At 38.5% G+C, this 21,630-nt stretch overlaps 1 pseudogene; it reads right to left on the reverse strand.

Annotated features, from left to right (window-relative positions):
• Positions 1–9,121: 9,121 nt before the first annotated feature.
• Positions 9,122–10,280, reverse strand: LOC129671009 (RNA binding motif protein, X-linked-like-1; annotated as a pseudogene).
• Between the last annotated feature and the right edge of the window lie 11,350 nt (positions 10,281–21,630).

Raw genomic sequence — 21,630 nt, forward strand, 5'->3', positions numbered from 1 at the left:
TGTGTGTGTGTGTGTGTGTGTGTGTGTGTGTGTGTGTGTGTGTGTGTGTTTCCATGTGAAATTGAGAATTAAATTATTCTTTCAAGGTCTGAAAAGAATTGTGTTGGTATTTTGATGGCAATTGTATTGAACCTGTAGTTTTCTTTTGGTAGGATGGCCATTTTCACTATGTTAATCCTGTGAAACCATGAGCATGGCAGATCTTCTGATATCTTCTTCACTTTTTTCTTTTGGGACTTGATGGTTTTTTGTTGTTGTTGTTGTTTTCATACAGGTCTTTCACTTACTTGGTTAGAGTCACACCAAGGTACTTTGTGATATTTGTGGCTATTGTAAAGAGTGTTGTTTCCCTAATTTCTTTCTCAGCCTCTTGTCTTTTGTATATTGGAGGGCTACTGATATTTTGAGTTAATTTTGTATCCAGCCACTTTGCTGAAGGTGTTTATCCGCTGAAGGAGTTCTCTGGTAGCATTTTTGTGGTCACTCATGTAAACTATCATATCATCTGTGAATAGTGATACTTTGACTTCTTCCTTGCCATTTTGTATTGGCTTGATCTCTTTTAGCCATCTTATTGTTGTAGTTAGGACTTCAAGAATTATGTGGAAAGAGTGAGAAGCCTTGTCTTGTCCCTGATTTCAGTGGGATTGATTTAAGTTTCTCTCCATTTAGTTTGATATTGGATATAGGCTTGTTTTTATTGTCTTTACTATGTTTAGGTATGTTCCTTGTATTCCTGATCTCTCCAAAACTTTAAACATGAATGGGTGATGAATTTTGTCCAGTGCTTTTTCGGAATCTAAGGAGATGATCATGTGTTGTTTTTTTTTTTTCCTTTTGTTTGTTTTTTGTGGTTGATTGCATGGATTGGATGGATTGGACCACCACTGCATGCCTGGGATGAAGCCTACTTTGTCATGGTGGATGATATCGTTTATGTGCTCTTGGATTCAGTTTGCAAATGTTTTAGTATTTAGTGTTTGAGGTTTTTTTTTTTTTTTTTTTGCATCATAAGAGGGGTAAGTCTGAAGTTCCCTTTTTTTGTTGGGTTTTTCTGTGCTTTAAGTATCCAAGTGACTGTAACCTCATAGAATGAATTTGGTAATGTTTCTTCTGTTTCTATTTTGTGGAATAGTTTGAAGAATATTGGTGTCACCTCTTCTTTGAAGGTCTGGTAGAATTCTGCATTGAAACGGTCCTATCCCGGGTTTTTTTGTTTTGTTTTGTTTTGTTTTGAGAGATTTTGATGACAACCTCTATTTCCTTAAGGGATATAGGACTAGTCAATTTATCTGGTTTTGATTCACATTTGGTAAATGGAATCTATCACAAAAATTATCCATTTAGGCTTTCAAATTTTGTTGCATATAGACTTTGAAGTAGGACCTAATAATTCCTTGGATTTCCTCAGTGTCTGTTGTTATGTCCCTCTTTTGGTATCTGATTTTGCTGATTTGGACAGTTTCTCTCTGCCTTTTAGTTTGACTAAGGGTTTGTTGTCCTGTTGATTTTCTCAGAGGAAAAGCTCTTGGTTTCATTGATTCTTTGAACTGATTTCTTAGTTTATAATTTATTGATTTCAGTCCTGAGTTTGATTTCCAGCCATCTACTCCTCTCGGGTGTGTCTGCTTCTCCCTCACCCCCCCACCCCCAGGGCTTTCAGGTGTGCTGTTAATTTGCTTATATGAGATGTCCCAAAGTCTTTTTTTTTATTTATTTATTTATTTATTTATTTATTTACAAATTAGTTTATTCACTTTGTATCCCAATTGTGGCCCCCTCCCAATCCCAGCCTCTCTCATCTCCTACCATGCCCCTCCCCATGTCCAATGATAGGAGAGGTCCTCCTCCCCTTCCCTCTGACCCTAACCTATCATGTCTCATCAGGACTTGCTGCATTGTTTTCCTCTGTGCCCTGGTACCTACCCCTATCAGGTGGAGGTAATAAAAAAAACAGCCACTGAGTTCATGTCAGAGACAGTCCCTGTTCCCATTACTAGGGAACCCAATTGGACACTGAGCTGTCATGGGCTACATCTGTGAAGGGGTTCTAGGTTATATCCATGCATGGACCTTGGTTGGAATATCAGTCTCAGAAAAGACCCCTGGGCCCAGATTTCTTGATTCTGTTGCTCTCCTCTCCTTGTGGAGCTTCTGTCTCCTCCAGGTCTTTCTCTACCTTATCTCATAAGATTCCCTGCACTCTGCCCAAAGTTTGGCTATGAGTCTCAGCATCTGCTTTGATATGCTGCTGGGTAGAGTCTTTCAAAGGCCCTCTGTGGTAGGCTCCTGTCTTGTTGCCTGTTTTCTCCCTCTTCCAATGTCTGTCCCATTTGCCTTTCTGCGTGAGGATTGTTCATGTTACCCAGGGTCCTCCTTCTTGCTTGGCCTCTTTAGGTATATAGATTTTAGTATGTTTATTCTATATTATATATCTAATATCCATTTATAAGCGAGTATATATCATGTGTATCTTTCTGCTTCTGAGATACCTCACTCAAGATGATCTTTCCTAGTTCCCCCAATTTGCCTGGAAATTTCATGATTTCCTTGTTTTTAATTGCTGAGTAGTATTCCATTTTGTAAATGTACTACAATTTTTGTATCCATTCCTCAGTTGAGGGACATCTGGGTTGTTTCCAGTTTCTGGTTATTAAAAATAAAGCCGCTATGAACATGGTTGAGCAAATGCCCTTGTTGTGTACTTGAGCATGTTTTGGATATATGTCTAGAAGTGCTATAGATGGATCTTGAGGAAGGACTATTCCTTTTGTCTGAGAAAACATTAGATTGATTTCCAAAGTGGTTGTACAAGTTTGCATTCCCACCAACAATGGAGGTGGGCTCCCTTTTCTCAAACTTCTTTCTGAAGGCACTTAGTGCTATGACCTTTTGCTATGACCTTTCCGCTTAGCACTGCTTTCATTGTGTGCCATAAGTTTGTATAAGTTATTTTCATTGAATTTTAGGAAATCTTTAATTTCTCTTTTTATTTCTTCCCTGATCCAGCTGTCATTGAGTAGAGAGTGGTTTAGTTTCCATGTGTATGTAGGCTTTTTGTTATTTCTGTTGTTGTTGAGGTCTAGTTTTAGGCCATGGTGGTCTGATAGGATACAATAGATTATTTCAATCTTCTTGTATCTGTTGAGGCTTGGTTTGTGTCTGACTATATGGTCAATTTTGGAGAAGGTTTCTTTGGGGTGCTGAGAAGAAGTTATACTCTTGAGTATGTGTGAAAGGTTCTATAGACATCTATTAGGTCCATTTGATTTAGGACCTCTGTAAGTGTCGATATTTCCCTATTTAGCTTCTGTGTAGATGATCCGTCCCTTGCTGAGAGTAGACTGTTGAATTCTCCCACTATTAAGGTGTTGGGATCAGTGTGTGATTTGATATTTAATAATGTTTCATTTACAAATGCAGGTGCTCTCCTTCCCCTGAGGGTGGAGCGGCCTTATCAGGCCACAGACGATGACAGTGTAGCTACTCCTGAGGTGATCTGATAGACTAAGATCAGAAGAAAGGAGAAGAGGACCTCCCCTATCAGTGGACTTGGGGAGGGGCATGCATGAGGAAGGAGAAGGGAGGGTGGGATCGGGAGGGGAGGAGGGAGGAGCTTATGGGGGAAAATAAGATAGGATCTTCAACAAAGGTGCTAGTCTAACTGTACGTCTACATGTAGAAAAGTGCAAATAGACCCATATTTAGTACCCTGTACTAAACTACAGTCTATGTGGATCAAAGACCTCAACATAAAACCAGACACACTAAACCTGTTAGAAGAAAAAGTTGGGAAAAGCCTTGAAATCATTGGCACTGGAAACAACTTCCTGAACAGAACACAAAATGAATAAAGTGTAATTAATAGTAAAAAAATTAATAAAAAAGCAGCACTAGAAATACCTATGATCAATGAACTGGGTGTGTGAAAGGTATTGCAATGGAGTGAGTATAAAAACTTGAACAGCAACTTTCAATAGTGCACCACTTTTGGAAATTATTTTCCCGGTGTACAATATGAAATTATAATAGAACCACAGGTATCACAGTATAGGAAAATTTAAGGAAATCTGATGATTTAATCATAACCCCTAATTTATTTTATGTTATATTTTTTATTTCACTGAATTTTAATAGATAATATATTTATTTGCATTATTCCAGAATATAAAAAAATGTCCCATGAAGAAAAAGGAAAAAGAAATTATACCTCTTCTCATGTCTCTTTCATCATCTATCTTGAAACTTACATGCACACACACCCTCAAAATAATTATTTTATTTTGCTTCAAAAGAATAACAAAATGAGTTGGGTACTGCCTTACTAGAAAACATCACACCACAAAACTTGTAGCATCTTAGAGAGTATAAAATGAAGTAAAACTTTACTGAGGATTTAAAGTATGATTTAAGACTGATCTATCAATGAAGGTGCCTCATAAGGATGAAGAAAGACTGTGATACAACAGCCCAAGATTGGTGGAATCATCAAGATAAGTATTTGAGACCAAGAGAGTCAAAGCACTCCATCATAAACTCAGTATACCTTCCAATGAAATTAGTGAGTTTGTGGGAAATTTCCTATAATGAACAATCAAACCGTATGGTTAGGCAAGGTAATTTCAGAGAAGAGAAGGAATAGTCAAAGAATAAAAAGCAAAGTCAAGTTCATCTGAATACTCACTTGTACTTTCATTTCTTAGTATCTGTATTAATTAGTTGTTGTTGTTGTTGTTGTTGCTACTGTGACAAAATACCTGACAAGAAGCAACTTAGGGGGAAATGACTTTGGCCCACAGTTCATCATGATGGCAAGGTGATTGAGGCAGCTGGTTCATCTCACTGGCCATAGGAAGCAGAAAGATAGGAAGCTCGGTGTTCAGCTCCACTTTCTTCTCCTTCTTCACTCCAGGATGGGGCCCTGTAGAAAGGAGCAGCCCAAAGTTGAAGGGGGGAGGTCTCTCCACAGATACAACTTTATCTAAATAACCCCTTAGGAATGCCCAGAGATATGTCTTCTGGGTGATTCTAGATCCTTTCAAGTTGACAATCCACGTTAACCTTTATAGGATCTAGACTAACAGTATTTGTAATTGCATGTGTCTCTCAACTAGATTTTGTATCTTTTTCCAGTATTTTTTCTGTGCATTGTCAGAATACACAGAGTATACAGAGAGAGAGAGAAAGAGAGAGAGAGAGAGAGTTGTTTGTCCCTCTTTGTATTATTATTTAAATAGAAAAAATGTATTATGCACACTACAAAATTTTTCTTTTTCTTGCCTGGCAATGTATCTTGGTCATCTTCTCACACCCCTATCACAGAGATCTCTTTCTTTTATGCAACTATATAATGCTCTGAAATTTAGACTCAAACTAATCCTTAATCCCCATTGACCTCCTTTCAATGTATGGTTTTTTTGTTGTCATTGCGGTTTGTAGCCAGTGCTGTACACAGGACAAGCACATTACTAGGGAGTGATGTGTCATTGCCCAAACTCTTAAAAATAAAAACAATATAACAATATATATCCTCTTGTGTATGTTCACTTCACAGCATCAAAGAGGAATTCTCAAAATAAAAGGAAATGGTATTCCTAGACTTAGAAAGCATTTGTCCTTTCAATATATTTTGCCATTTGGCCCTCAGTGGCTTTATGCCAATTTTACCAGTTCTACCAGCCTTCCCAGGCTCCACCCCACAGAATAAACACATTGGAGGCCACAAAACACCCGCCACACTTCTTCAGTTCTCCTGTCTCATCAAGAACATGTGTGCTCCCAACACTTGCTTCCGAAGACCCTTGGCAGCGTCCTTTAACCTGAGCCTTTGTGAACATGACTTGGTGGTTCTGATGCTAGGATTCCAGATAGGAAAAAAAATCCTAAAACCTAGAGATTAGCAGTTGTAGTAAATGAATCACATTTCCTAGTCTGGTTGAATGAATCTTATCAGAAGAAGAAGGAAAGAAATATGTCATGTAAGAAAGTAAACACATGGGGGGAAACTGAAAAGCAGACAGTGCCATAGCAAAGAAGTCACCCTAAGCTCTGAACAGATAGTCTGCATTAGTGTGCTTGAGAAAAAGAAAAAAAACAAAACAAAAACAAATGCAGATGCTCTTGTGTTTGTGGCATAGATGTTCAGGATTGTGATGTCCTCATGGTGTATTTTTCCTTTGATGAAAATGAAATGTCCCTCCTCATCTTTCTTGATTAATTTTGGTTGAAAGTTTATTTTATTTGATACTAGGATAGCCAGTCCAACTTTTTTTTCTGGGTCCATTTGTTTGAAAAATATTTTTCCAACTCTTTACTCTGAGCTATTGTCTGTCTTTGTTGCAGAGGTGTGTTCTTGGATGCAGCAGACTGTTGGATCCTGTTTCTGCAACCATTCTGTTACTCTGTGTCTTTTTATTGGAAAGTTGAGTTCATTGATGTTGATAGATAATAGTGACCAATGAATGTTAGTTCCTTTTATTGTGAAGTTGGCAGTGATAGTGTGTTTGTTTGCTTGTTTTCTTTTGATTTTTTTTGTTGTGAGGCTATCTATGTCCTGTGTTTTCTTGAGTGTAGTTGATTTCATTAGATTGCAGTTTCCTTCTAGTATCTTCTGCAGGGTTGTGTTGCTGTGTAGATATTGTTTAAGTTTAGTTTTGTCATGGAATATTTTGTTTTCTCCCTCTACGTTGATTGAAAGTTTTGTTGGGTATAGTACTCTGGTTTGGCATATGTGTTTTCTTTGAGTCTGCATGGCATCTGTCCAAGCCCTTCTGGCTTTCATAGATTTTGGTGAGAAGTCTGGTGTGATTCTGATAGGTCTACCATTGTATGTTACTTAGCCTCTTTCCTTTGCTGCTTTTAATACTTTTTTTCTTTGTTTTGTAGATTTAATCTTTTGACTATTATGTGTGGAGTTTCTTTTCTGGTCTAGTCTATTTGGTGTTCTGTAAGCCTCTTGTTTGTCTAAGGAAATCTCCTTAAGTTGGGAAATTTTTCTTCTATGACTTTTTTGAAAATATTTTCTGGACATTGGAGCCTGGAATGTTCTTTTTTGTCTATTCCTATTATTCTTAGATTTCATCTTTTCATGATATCCTTGATTTCTTGGATGTTTTTGTTTCTGACTTTTCTGATTTTACTTTTTCTTTGAGAGAAATATCAATTTCTGCAATTGTATCTTCAGTGCCAGAGATTCTTTTCTCCATCTCTCATATTCTGTTGGTGATGATTACCTTTGTGGTTCCTGATCTTTTCTCTAAGTTCTCCAGCTTCAGAGTTTTCTCTGTTTGTGTTTTCTTCATTGATTCTAATGCTGTTTTCATATCTTGCACCATTTCCTTCAACTGTTTCATTTCCATAATGATGTCTATTTTTTTTGTTTGTTTGTTTCCTGTTTATGTGCCTCTTTTTGTATGGCTATATTTGCCTGTATTTCTTTGAGAGTTTTGTCTGTTCCCTCTTTATGTGCTTCTAATAATTCAATAAGCATAGATTTAAAATCATTTTCCTGTGTTTCTGATGAATTAAAATAGCCATTTTTTGGGGGGTTGCTGGTGAATCCATGAGATCCTGATTTTTGTTGGATGTGTGCTTATGCCAACCTCTAGCCATGGCCAGTAGCCTTTGCTTTTTGTACCTGGAACCTGTATTGCAGTCTGGGTCCATCTGTCTCTGGAGTCTGGAGTATTCTTCAGGAAGATGAGAGAGGTTCACTGGTTTGAGAGTGGGTGTTGGTGTTTCAGATGCAGTTAAGGGAGGAAGGTATCAGGCACAAGTGTTTAAGCTCAGGAGTGTTGTGTGGAAGTGTGCCTGCCTGGAAAGGTGAAGCGTAAGGTAAGAGAGTAAGTGCAGGTTGTGGTGCAGGTGCCCTTCGCAGGTGCAGTGCGGGTACACAGGTGCCCTGAATGGCTCACTGTTCCCCAGGTCTGTCTTGGTACTGTGCTTCAAGCACTCATATCTGTCTGGGATGCACCATCTTGGCTCCAGGAATTGTTTGGTTGGACTCCAAAGAACAGCGGCTTCAATGTTGAGAAGGCTGTCCCAGGAATCTCTATGTTACCCACAGCAGGGGTGTGGGTGGGAGGGATCTGATATCTGGCTGCTAGTGTATAGGGACCCAGATCTGGGGCTCTGTACTCACTCACAGAAGCACTCACTGGCAGGCAGTTGTGCAAAGCACTGAGGGTCCGAGAACTTACTTACAGGTGCATGTGGAAAGCACAGTGGGCCTGAGACCTCACTTGCAGACATATACAGTAAACTCAGAGGGCCCACAGTTTTCTACTCTCAGATTTGGCTCCCCTGTTTGGCCCTTAGAGTAAGGAGGTCCCTTACCTGGGGTCATTCACTCCCTGCTGTCACAGCAGCTATTGCTGCTGGAGCCAGTGAAGGTGTAGCCAAAAGTGAAAGGGGTCGATAGTCAGTCACTCTCAGATCCTGAAGATGTCCACAGGGTTCCAATCTGTCCCGGCTCAAGGGTTGTCACCTCTAGCCTGGGAAACCTCCAATCGATGGTCTGGCTTCAGTTGCCCCTCCACTCACCAGTTTCGGAGTTTCTGATCCTCTGCCCATCAGATAAGGTGCTTACTGGTCTCCACCATCTTGGAGTCTCTGCAGTAAATCTTAGAGGCTGAAAATATTCTAGGCCTAGATTTGATTGTACAGAGCTAGGAGCTTCCAGGGCTATGCCTGGGTTAGCAGACAGAGGCAGTATGTCTCCAAGACAACAATTACATCAGACTAATAAAAAACACATTTACAACAATAACAGTATATATAACAGCATACACCAAGACCTATTCATATCCTCTGACTTTCAGACACTGATTTCTTTTCTTTTTTTTTTTTCCTTTAGGGACACTTTTTCTTGGAAAATTACAACACTAGTACAAGTCTTACACATTTAACATTTGCTTGTTGAAAGTAATTCATAATATTAAAATTAATCATGTTTTACTTTTTCTTTACAAGAAAACAAAAATGAGGGAAGGGACCTTAAAACCAAAAAAAATTAAAAAGGTAACACAACTTTTCTCTTCTTAGTGTTTGGGTAGTTACAGCAGAAGACTTTCCTTTTTTTTTTTTTTTTAATGAAGAACTTGATCCAAAGGTTTGTTTGTTCCTAGTATCTGCTTCTGCCTCACCCTCTTTCAGATTGGTTTCTTCCATGACCACCACCTCTTGGTGCTCTAAGGCTTGAACTGCTGTAGGAATCACATGGAGGAGGGTACACCCTTTCCATAGAAGGGGGAAAACCCTGTTCTTGTCTATCAACGCGATCCCAGCCACTGGAGTAGAGATCACTTCTCCTGCTTGAGTAATTGTCTTGACTTCCACCATAGCTGTCACGTGAGTTGCTGTAATCATCAGAGCGACTGCTTCCCCCATAAGATGACTGGGACCCTCGTGTAGGTGGACCACTACATGAGTTACCATAGCTCTCATATGAATCTCTGTAGGGATCTCCACTTGGATGATCTGAATAGTCACCATCCTGAACATATCCATCTCTATCACCATAGCCCCCTGGATGGATAGTTATCACGGAAACTGGAATGACTGTAATCATGGTAAGTATAATCTCTTGGCAGTGGTGAATAATCTCTGGTATTATGAGAGTTTGGGTAATCTCTGCTTGAGTAGTTGTCTTTTGTAGAATATCCATCATCTCTTGGGAAAAAAAATAAGTATCTCTATGCAATGGTAGCCGTTCCCTTCATGATGGACCTCCATAGCTATCTCTTCCACTTGACACTGGGGCTCTTCCTCCTATTCCACTGCTGCTTCTAACTGCTCCTGAAGGGGTTGATCTTTTAGGAGGAGGACCATTGCTTCATGATGGTGGTCCTCTTTTTACTGGAAGTGGTCCTCTGCAAGAACTCATGCTAAAGATCATGGAATAACCACCATTATCCATGTGAAGGGGGTCCCCTCATTGCTCCACTTCCTCCTTGGAGACCTCTGGGAGGGCCTCTGCTTCTTGGAGGTCAAGGTGGTCTATGTCTGCCACTTTCAAACGATAGTTTGGTAGCTTGCTCTACCTTGATGGCTTTTCCATCTAAGGACTTTCCATTCATAACTCTAGCAGCATCTTTAGCATCTGCTGGGCTTTCAAAGGTAACAAAAGCCAATCTTTTTGATTTGTTGGTTTCATAGTCTTTCATCGAAAGTATTTTCACTATTTGTCCATACTTGTCAAATAGTGCTTCAAGGGTTTTCTCATTTGTTTCTGTATTAAGCCCACCAAAGAAGAGCTTTCCTGGGTGATCTGCCTCAACCATCTTTCCTTCCAGCTGGTAAGAGTCTGAGGGGCCTGCAAATTTCATGATTTCCTTGTTTTTAATTGCTGAGTGTATTCCATTGTGTAAATGCACCACAATTTCTGTATCCATTCCTCAATTGAGGGATATCTGGGTTGTTAACAGATTCTGGCTATTACAAATAAAGCTGCTATGAATATGGCTGAGCAAATGTCCTTGTTGTATACTTGAGCATATTTTGGATATTTGCCTAGGAGTGGTATAGTTGAACTTTGGAGTAGCACTATTCCTAATTTTCCAAGAAAGCACCAGATTGATTTCCAAAGTGGTTGTACAAGTTTACATTCCTACCAGCAATGGAGGAGTGTTCCCCTTTCTCCACATCCTCTCCAGCATGTGTTGTCACTTGAGTTTTTTATCTTAACCATTCTGATGGGTGTAAGGTGAAATCTCAGGGTTGTTTTAATTTGCATTTGCCTGAGGACTAAGGATGTGACCAGGCCACAGAGGAAGACTACAAAAGACAATCCTGATGAGACCTGATAGGCTAGGCCCAGTTGGAAGAGGAGGAAGGCCTCCCCTATTGGAGCACTTGGGGAGGGGCATGGAAGGAGATGAGAGAGGGAGGGAAGAATTGAAAGGGGATGAGGGTGGGGCTACAGCTGAGATACAAAGTGAATAAATTGTAATAAATAAATATATATATATATATATTAAAAAAGAGTTGGAGGGGACTGTCAAGGTTTCAAGCTCCTACAAGCTCTTAGAATTCACCCTCCAAGTAGTTCACCAATGACAGCTGCTGGGTCTCAGAACAGAACAGAAAAGCCACTAGAACTACTGCACCTGAGTATCCTCCTCCTTCCTGCCCCGAGAGGAGCTAATGCTTCCCCAACTAGGAATCTGCTTTCTGCTCCACAGGCATCTGCCACTGCAGCTTCTGCTGAAAGAGCGATTATTTCTTCTATAAAAACGTGGGGTTTTTTTTGCACTCATCTTTGTTCATGCTGAGTCTTCCACTAAACCTACAATTCAACTTAAATTCAAAGTGTAGTAGGTGCAAATTCTCTTTCATGTGGAATAGTGCTTTCAAATACCTAAAACTGGCCTAGTGAGTTTTTCCTGAACAACTGAACAAGTAAATAGCTACAGCAATTCAACTCTTTAAGACAGTGGTTCTCAATTTTTACTAATGCTGTGACCCTTTAATACAGTTCCTCATGTTGTGGCAACCTGTAATCATAACATTATTTTCTTTGGTACTTCATAACAGTAATTTTGCTACTGCTATGAATTGTAAAGTAAAATTTGTTTTCTGATGGACTTAGGTGATTTCTGTGAAACGTTCATTGAAAAAAATGCCCATCTTGGAAGTAGCTTCTAATTCACATTTGAATTTTTCATGAAATAGCATGGGCACCCTCTAGTATCAGCTAATGCACATGACAGAAGAAGCTCACATAACGAACAGGCCAGCTCTCAGAAGTTATACAAGTGTGCCCTTGTTCTCTCCCAAACAGCCAAGAGTTCAGGATGCAAGTGAATGAGAGCAACATTGTCCTAAGAATGAGCTTGAATCAGGTATAATTTATTAAAATAGTCAATCACTAACATATTTCAGATCCATAGTAGTAGTAAAAAGTTGCTGACAGCCCAACTACAAACCAATGCAATATACTAAAGAGAAGTCACACTGCAAGCGAGAAACAATGACACTCTAAGGAGGTCATATTTCTGAAAAAGAACCAGAGTGCCAAACTTGTTTTTACAGTATCCATACATAGTATGTGTGCACATATATATGTATATGTATATATGTATATACATATATGTATGTGTATATATGTATACATATATGTATGTGTTTGTGTATGTGATATATACATACATATGTACACATATACATGGTTGATCTTGTTTGTCAAACTAATGAGATTTAGAATCAAGGTAGTAACATGCCTCTAGTGTTTCTATGAAGGTTTTTTTCCAGAAAGGTTTAAATGAGTAGAAAGCTGGGCATGGTGAGCTTTTAAGGAAGCAGAGATAAGTGGATTTCTGTGAGTTCAAGGCCAGTCCAGTCAGTATACTGAGTTCTAGACAGCCAGGACTACATAGCAAGACTGTCTCAAAAAAAAAAAAAGAATAGTTAATACACATTCTGAATGTGGGTAGCACCCTATTGGCTGGGGCCTCAGACTGAATAAAAAGTAGAAGCTATCTAGACTTCAGCATTCATATCTTCTCCTTCCAAAGTGTGGGTGAGATATGACCAGCTGCTTCATACTCTTGCCACAGTGAGTTTCCCACCATGATGGACTCTGTCCTCAAAAGAAGCTCTTTTGAAAGTTGCTTTTGCCAGATTATGTCTCCAGCACTTCACAGTTATATTAGAGAGAATGAAAGTGAAGACAGCTAAGAGATGTAATGCAGAATGTCATGCTGATTCATCTTATTTGATACATTTTTAATTAATAATAAAAATTTTATTTTTATTATTTGAGACATTTTTAATTAATAATATCTAATATCACAGTGCATTTAAGATAGCTTGCAGCATACTACTGAGAGAGTGTGGAAATTTTCTTTCAAGAAAATTTACTTTCTAGAAAACCAAAATAGATGGGTACTCAAAATATTTTGAGACTTGAGTTATTACACATATATGTTTGGATTTCAGAATGAATCATTACAAAAATGAAAATTAATAAAAAGAATTGTACTCCGTTAGATTAGAATAAGGTGATGAAAAAGTAGTGAGGGAATATTAAGAACAATAAGGAATTTGTAAAAAAAAAACTTTGAATAAACGTACATTCTTTTTAAAACAAAACAAAAACAAAAACAAAAAGAGAAAGTTGCTTTTGTCAAAACAATGAGAAAAGTAAGTGATATGATGTAAGATAAGGTTTAGCAGATCACATGTTCACATGGAAACCAACCCAATAAAATTGTTTTTTATTTAATAAATATATTACAGCTCCTTCTCACAGAGATTTTCAATTTCTCTTCATATTTGTTGTCATAAATCTAGAGGGAATAGAACACTACTGAAATGTAGACTTTATGAAAGTAATTCACCCAGGAATCTTTGAAAATATCTTGTAGAAAAAATGATTAATATTTCAAAAGTTTTGTTCAAGTAAAATGTTTCCCTCCTTAATCATCACAAGTGTTCCACTAGTAGAAATAAGCATTAACAAAATATGCTACGATCTTTGTTGCTGCCTTCAAAAAAAAAATCTGCTTTTTTTCTTCATCAGAAGCTTTGCTCTGTGCACAAGTGTTACAAACCATCCCCTCTTCAAATGAGGAGCCAAGCCTTGTTTGCATAGAATGTGTCATTCTGTGATTCCTTGAGACTTCTTTTACAAAGCTCAAAAGACTCAAAGCTTTTGTTTGATCGAGATGAAAGGCACTCCAGCCTTTTTTTACCAGTTTACCTAGATCCAAAATTTGAGGTCTGTTGCCATCAAGAAGCTATACTATCTCTTCTTTATTATCAGTTAAATACTGAGTATAGACTGATTATGAGCCAGTAGGTCTGATGTTTGAAAAGACAAATATAGTAAAACTCAGTCCTCCAAAGGTTGACCTCATCAGATCTCAGAGCAAATAAAAGCCTTTCCAGTCTCATCTCTAATAGTCATTCATGGACCATAATCACATATAAAGGACTAATGTACATTAGTAATCCACACATCCTACTTAGAATTCAAAATAACACTTTCTGTAGAGCTTAAATGCTTTTTTAATAATATAGCAAGTTTAACATGTTAATCTCTAGCTACTTGAAAATGCTCATGTGACAGTACTACTTCATTTGATGACTATCCCCTTTCTAGCTTCCTGGACTTGGTAATGAGCTATTCAAACACACATACATAATAATGCTCTCTCAAAAGGCAGGAAAAAGATTGGCCCAGACTTCTTACATTTTCCTGCTATGTTCTGTTGTTTGTTCTCATTTGGATTTGACGCAATATATTCTCAAAACCTTTTGAGAATATTTTCCTTCAATTATACTCGTTATAAATTATAGTAGTTCTATGACTAGATATAAGTTCTTAATGCTAGCTTCTCCAGATGACTTAAAAAAAAAAAAACAGTATGTTCACCAAAATTTACCAGCTTCTCTGCATTTTTTTTACCAGACAGATGTTATTACTACCTAATCTAAAGGTTTTTTAATGTTTTCATATTCTGAGTTATTAACTATGTGAAAGAAGCCCTCCCCCACACACACATACTCTTTCTTTACTTGACAGGGAAAAAAAAAAAGACAAGAGAGGGACGAGAGTGACTAATAGCTTAAGAAATTGGGAAAACACATCAGACAGGATGACATAAATCAATGGAGCCTAGAATTTTTCCTTTTCTTTCTTTTTTTTTTTTTTTTTTTTTTGATAAAGTAAAATTTTTGTTTTTGGAGCCATACTCAGCAAACAGGAGCGGTGAGTATAAGAAACTAATATTTACTGAACAGTAATTTTATGCCGAGGGTACTGAACATACTCCTATATAATTTGTGTAGCAACCTTTAGGGAGGTAGATGGTATTATCCCTAATTTTATGGAAAGAAAACTAAGCTTAGAGAGGTTAAATAGCTTTCTCAAATGCATGCTGTTTATAAAGAAGTAGAGCCAGGATTCAAACACAGGAAGTGTGGTACAAAAGTGTTAATCCCTGTTAGCATTCCATGCCGTGTTCCATACTGCAGAACTCAGATGTCCATTGAGCAGAAGGCCCATGGAAGACTGTCATTTTGAAAATGTACACACCAGGGCTGGAGAGACGGCTCAGTGGTTAAGAGCACTGGCTGTTCTTCCAGAGGACTTGGATTCGGTTCCTAGTACCCACATGGCAAATCACAACTGTCTGTAACTCCAGTTCCATGGAATTTAACTCCCTCACACAGACACATGCAGGCAAAACACCAACGCACAGAAAATAAAATTTTAAAAAAGTGTACACATATGCTGATCATGCTGTCACACTATTGTAAGAAGAAAGAGTTCTTTATGTATCATCTCCAGAACTGGTAGGATATTGTTTCTTCAGAGCTTGGTAATTTTTTTTCTTTAAAATCTGAAATTCAGGTCAGATAAAAGGGTAATGACTGAGGTAGGTAAGTAAAGATGGTCAACAAGATAGCGTGACTATGGTGTGATACACATGCTCCCATGAAATACATGACTTCGGTCAGAAATAGCATCCCAAAGACAATGATAACGAGCTCTGGAAGGTACATCTGTGCTCCTAAGATGACTTCATCGAAGGACAAAAACTCTTGACTATGTAAACTTTAATATGCATATTTCAAAATTAAGGTTTCAGTACCATGAAAGAACAAACAGAAAGACCAGTTTTTATTTATTTCCTTTATCTCCTCTGTCTTTCAGCAACTGGACATCATTAAGTCCTTTGAGTCTCTCAGCATCAGTTTTTCTCATGAATTAAATAAATCATAACATAGAAGAGTACATTTTGACAAAAAGAAAATAAAATGTATAAAGTAACCAATAACACGTCCAAACCTAATGGGCATTTCCCAAAAGGAAACTTATTATTTTGAATAATTTATTACTTGTTCTTTCTAGAATTGGGAGTTTGAGATGGATTTTATTTCAAACTGTACGTGTTTTGGAGTTTTGCTCCAAGAATCATATCTGGGTGGCTTATGCTAACATAACATGGTGCATATTAGGTATGAGTAATTGGGAAGGAGGGTGTTTCAAAAACAAAACCAACTCCTCAAAAACGTTTCTTGAAAACCCAAATCTAACACCCCAGTATTTAACTCATTCAGGCTGTTAATAAATGCTCTTCTCAGGAAACATGGTTTAGAGAAAAAAAATCAGACTATAATAATTACGTGTCTTTCACTGCTATTGTCTTTCAAAAAACTAGCAAGTTTCTGTGTTGGTGAGAAAGCAGGTGAGGTGGGAAAGAGATGTAAAGCTTTGTGCTTGCAGCTTCTTTTCCATGACAGGGGAGGTCTGCTTTTGAAAGCAAGCAAAGCATTAGTTTATTAAGAAAAAAGTAGTTCTTTTGGCTCCTGCTAAGTGTTTTGGGGCTCAGCAATTACCCCAAACTCAGATTATAGATTCAAACCTCCCTCACAGCCTGCCTCCTTCTTTTCCACTCCCCCCACCTCAGCTCCCTGAAAAAACAGGAAATCTTACTGTGCCTGCATGATGCCTACCTCCCTGCAATCTTGCTGCGAGTTGGTCTGAATATTATGTGGAACAAGTCACAAAAGAGAAAAGCTGAAGGCAGGTGCAGGAACAAGACGCTGCACTCCTTAAAGAGGGCCTTAGGTAAGTAGCTATAAGAGTTGTATATGCCAATCAAAGACGGGTAAGGGTCAAGCTACCTTTTGTTCACAAACAAAGACTAATTGCATGTTCATAGCTGTAGAGTCTGTGGGCACTAATTCGAAAGAAGAACTGAAAACCCCTAAGACTCCTGCCTCTCAACAGCAGCCAAGGCAAAGAGGAGGGCTCAAGGAGCCCAGTGGCTATCAACCAGCTGGGCCTCTCCCTGTCTTCTCTACAGCAATCAGAGGCTCCCACGTGGCTGCCATTTCAAAAATGAAAATAAGCTATTTTGTTAAAAGTGAAAGGATGGCTGTGTGTACATAACACCAAGCCAATGAGCAGCAATGCAAAGGGCTCTGAGCCACTTAGCTTCCTTTGATGCACAATGTCCAATATTGTTGGCTTTGCTTTTTCTATGAATCAACCAAATTAGCTGCCTCTTTTGATATCTTGCAGACATGACTGGCCACTGAAAGTTGTCCTTTTCTTACATTTGAAAACAAAGATCTGTCAAGGTGATTTGGTCTTTTCTGTAAAAAACCAGTTTGAATCAAGTTACTATTAAGTCCAAATGACTGGAGTAGCCGGCTTTTGAATTTATTATTATTTACTTTAATAGAATACTTTCTCATGTCTGAAACAGTTCCATTTATTCATCCCTAAGCAATGATTGGTGCCATTGCTACAGGCAAGACACTGTGGTTGGCTTGGAAAGAATAAATATGTTATCTAAATAGGAATCTTGCCCATTAAGCAAGACAGGCCTAATTATGTCCACTTCCTGACTGAAGAAAGACAGAACCAAGGCAATGAAGTGATTTGCCTTATCATGCAACTTGTTAGTGACAAAGGTAGGAGGCAATCGGCCTCCTGTTCAGTTTTCAATACACTGGGCCAAACTGCCTTTCCATAGGCCTGCAAAAAAGTGTCCTCAAACCAGTTAAAACCAAACCTCAGGCTGAGGATGGAGTGCCAGCTTAGTATGTCAGCAACTTGGGTTTCAATACCTAGAACTTTATAAACCTAGGTGGTAGCCCACAGGACTGGAATTTCAGCACTACCAGACATAGAAGAGGATCAGAAGTTCAAGGTCATCCTTGGTCAGACCCAGGTCCTTGCCCACCGGGGCCAAATGAGACTTTGTCTTAGAAGAACAACAATCAAGCCCCAGTCCCACAAATCCCTGGTAAACAAGCACATTAAGGACAAAACCAATAGACCAGCAGTTCCAGCTGCAGAAGAAACCTACGCAAACCTGAAATCCAGTGGGTAGATGTGGTATGACAATGACTCCTCCTGTTTAGCAGGCCAGCACTAGAGAAGAAATCCATGGATTGCTATAGTGAGAAGTCATCTTGAGAAGGGGACTTATTTTTCCAGGTGAAACTATTTTGAGGCCCCCCAAACAAGGAATGATCATAAGTCAGAGATCCTGAGGCACCCTGGTAAAATAACTGGTTGGGAGAGAGCCACAAAAGACATAAAGAGGGGAAGGGCTGGAGCAAGGACACACTAAGAAGTTTAGGCAGGGAGAGAATAAATAGTGATTGGTGCAATGGTGAGGAGCCATGCATCCCATGAGGAAGAGTGGAAGCAGTCATAACTGTGCTTTATCACCAAGCAGGGGTTGATAATTTTCTAGATTGCCATACCCTATTTGTTCCTTTTGCTCTCTGACAATCATTTAGCATGGATATTTGCCATGCTTCTTGGTGCACAGATGGAGAGCCTCTGCAGCAAATGAGAAATTGCCCAATCCACAGGCCCCTGAATATCCTGTGCCTAATGGCAGCTTCCATTCAGATGTACATCTATGCTCACAGTTTGAGGGCCTCTGGAGCAAGAGTGTCCAGCACACTACCATTAACAGACCTGGTGGGAACAAACTTGGGATTTAGTCTTTAACAAGTCTGCTTGATGGGAGTTGAGAAGAATACAAAAGGCCTCACCTGCAACCTGATGCTGCCCCCATATGTGATAGGTTTTAATAAAAGAGAAGAGAGAAACCAGAAAAAAAGTTTCTCGAACCCAAATAAATTGCCTAGGGTGATATTTTTTCTTTCTTTATATAATTTTATTTAATTATTTTTATTCTTGAAACATATTTTAATCTTTTTTACTTCTCAATTTCCCTTTTTTCTTTGTTGTCTTCCATGTTGACTGTTAATAATTTCACTTTTACTCATTTTTTTTAGTTTATTCCACATTGTACTATCCCCTTTCATCTCTGCTGTTAATGTTATTATTTGCAATTGAAAGATGCTGTGTTTCTTTTTCTTTTTTCCCCTGTGGTCACAGTGGTACAATGTTTTTTTTTTTTTCCTTACTAGGATGTATTTTGACCATGTATGGTGGGTATTTTGCTGCTGAGCTATATTCTCAGCCCAGGTGAGAAAAATTACACCTTACTTTAGACATACGTCCACTCAAACCTTGGCAGATAATTCAAATTAAAGAATAGAGAGAACAACAAAAGAATAGAGGGAACAACAAACCCACCAAGAAGGCAGCAGATGACCAAGCAAGGGTAGGATAATCTTATAGTATACTCTTAGATACTCCATTATCAATAATAGATAGAAATAGCACTACTTCTGAAGACACAGACCCTACCACCAATCTCAGTAGAGATTGTTCCTAAACCCTTTTCAGCATGCACATTAGTCATATCCTCGTTAGGTTTTCTATTGCTGTGATAGACTATAATCAAAAGTAACTTGGGTAGTAAAGGGTATGTTTGAATTACAGGTTATAGTCTATCATCATCAGGGAAAGTCAAAGCAGGAAACTGGAGGCAGGAACTGAAGCAGACTCCACTGAAGAGCTCTTACTAGCTAGCCTCCCATAGCTTTCTTATCTTCCTTTTTTATACAACTCAGGAACACCTATCCAGGCACTGGTGCTGACCCCAGTCACATGGACATCCACATCCAACATTAATCAAGAAAATGCCCCTACAGGTTTGTCTACAGGCAACCTGATTGATACATTTTCTCCTTTGAAGTTAACCCTTCCTAGATGACCACAGCTTGTGTCAAATTGACAAAAACCAACCAAACAAAAACAAAACTAACAAACACAGCTGACAATATACTAAACTCCTTCATGATGTACATTGCTGATGAGACTAAAGGACTAATCACAGGGGCCACCCCATATATTCTGCTCTCTTCTATGAACCTGCCTGGATTGCCACACATATTACTATTATAGGACCTACCAAGAACGTGGGACCCTCAGGATCTGACATATAACGTACTGTGTCAAAATCCATTGATCACAGCCTCATAATCCACAGCAGAATTGGACTATGAAGCCCATTTGAAGTCAAACTCAACATTACATCAGAAACCAATCTTCAACATTACATCAGAAACCAATTTCCATACCTGCTCATCATGTTCATTGCTGCACTAGTCATAGTAGCCAGAAACTAGAAATACCTAGATGTCCACTAACCAATGATTGGATAATGAAAATGTGGCACATTTATACAATAGAATATTATTCAAATATTAAGAAAAATGAAAGTATAGATTTTGAAGATAGATAAACCAGGGTCAGATGAAAGGAGAGGAGGACCTCCCCTATCAGTGGACTTGGAAAGGGGCAGGGAGGAGGTGAGGGAGGGAAGGTGGATTGGGAGGAAATGAGGGAGAGGGATACAGCTGGTATATAAAGTTAATAAACTGTAACTAATATTTTTAAAAAATTTAAAAAAAGAATCTATTTGGAGAGCCAGGTATGCAAAGAGAGTAATGCATTGTTGTCCTAGGGCTGTTCACAACCACCTATACCTCCAGCTTTAGGATATCAGAACTCTAACAGACTCAGCACCATCTTTTGGCCTCATAGGCATGTGTACACACACACACACAAACACACACTTCTCTTTCTCTGTCTCTCACACACACTACATAAATAAAAATAAATCTTAAAAAAGACTTATTAGTGCAGTAAAGGCATTAGGATGGAAAAATTTGAGAACACCATGCAGGATATTCTAAAACAACTCAGTACAGCCAGGGCATCTAGTCTAAATGAAGAATTACTGAGGAAAAGGCTGTCTCTTCATAACAAGCCACGGCATAGAGTCTGAACTTTGTTCTCTAGGCACTGTGAAAGAACTGAAGAGTTTTAGTCAAGAGAACAATGTGATTTGATCAATCAGCAAAGATTCCTTGTTTGCAAAGATGGAGAATGTGGTAGAAAATGCACACACTAGAAAACACAAGCATACACAAACATAAACACACAGAGTGAGAGAGAGAAAGAGAGAAGGAAAAAAAGGGAGAGAAGGAGATGGCAGCAAAGTGAGAAATCCACCAAACAACCAGAAAGACAACTAGAGCCTGAACCAATGTATGGCTGGTTTGCTGCTATACTTTTGAGCACAATGAATACAACCTAGAATGAAATGAATAGTTCAGACAATGATAAGCATCTCTCTTTTTCTTTTTTTAAGTATATACTTAACAATTTTACAAGGCAGAAGGAATGGTGGTGTATGCCTATAATAGCAGTACTTCCAGAGGTATAGGCAGTAAGGTTAGGAATGAAAGGTCATCCTGGATGCACAATGAGTTTGTGAGCAGCCTTAGTTACATTAGACTGGATCAAAAACAAACAAACAAACAAACAAACAAATAAATAAATAAACAAGATACTGACACAATTTTATAGATCATGTAACATTACCATTAATATGACAATCCTGTTTCCTTTACAGCTGAAGAAACCAAGGGCCTTTGCAATAGATTGAAACTATTTCAGAAAATTACAATCAATGAAAATGCAGAGATTGTGGATACATTGCAGAAGAGTAGACAGAAAAATTGTAAGAGCTAGAGAACCAGGAAATCTGCTGTGCAATTGCATATCCTAGAAATGACAGAGAAGCTTCTTTCACTATACCTCAAAAATATGGCTGGTTAAACGAGACCCAGGCAAGAACAACACCAATAAAGATGCTCAGGTGGAAGGGGAAGAATATCTCATGGGCCCTACCACTTAGACAAAAAACTACAGGAAACTAAAGAATGCTGAGATCTTGA

Source organism: Psammomys obesus, unplaced genomic scaffold, assembly GCF_907164565.1.
Source record: "Psammomys obesus unplaced genomic scaffold, mPsaObe1.curated_primary_1811, whole genome shotgun sequence".
Taxonomy (NCBI): domain Eukaryota; kingdom Metazoa; phylum Chordata; class Mammalia; order Rodentia; family Muridae; genus Psammomys; species Psammomys obesus.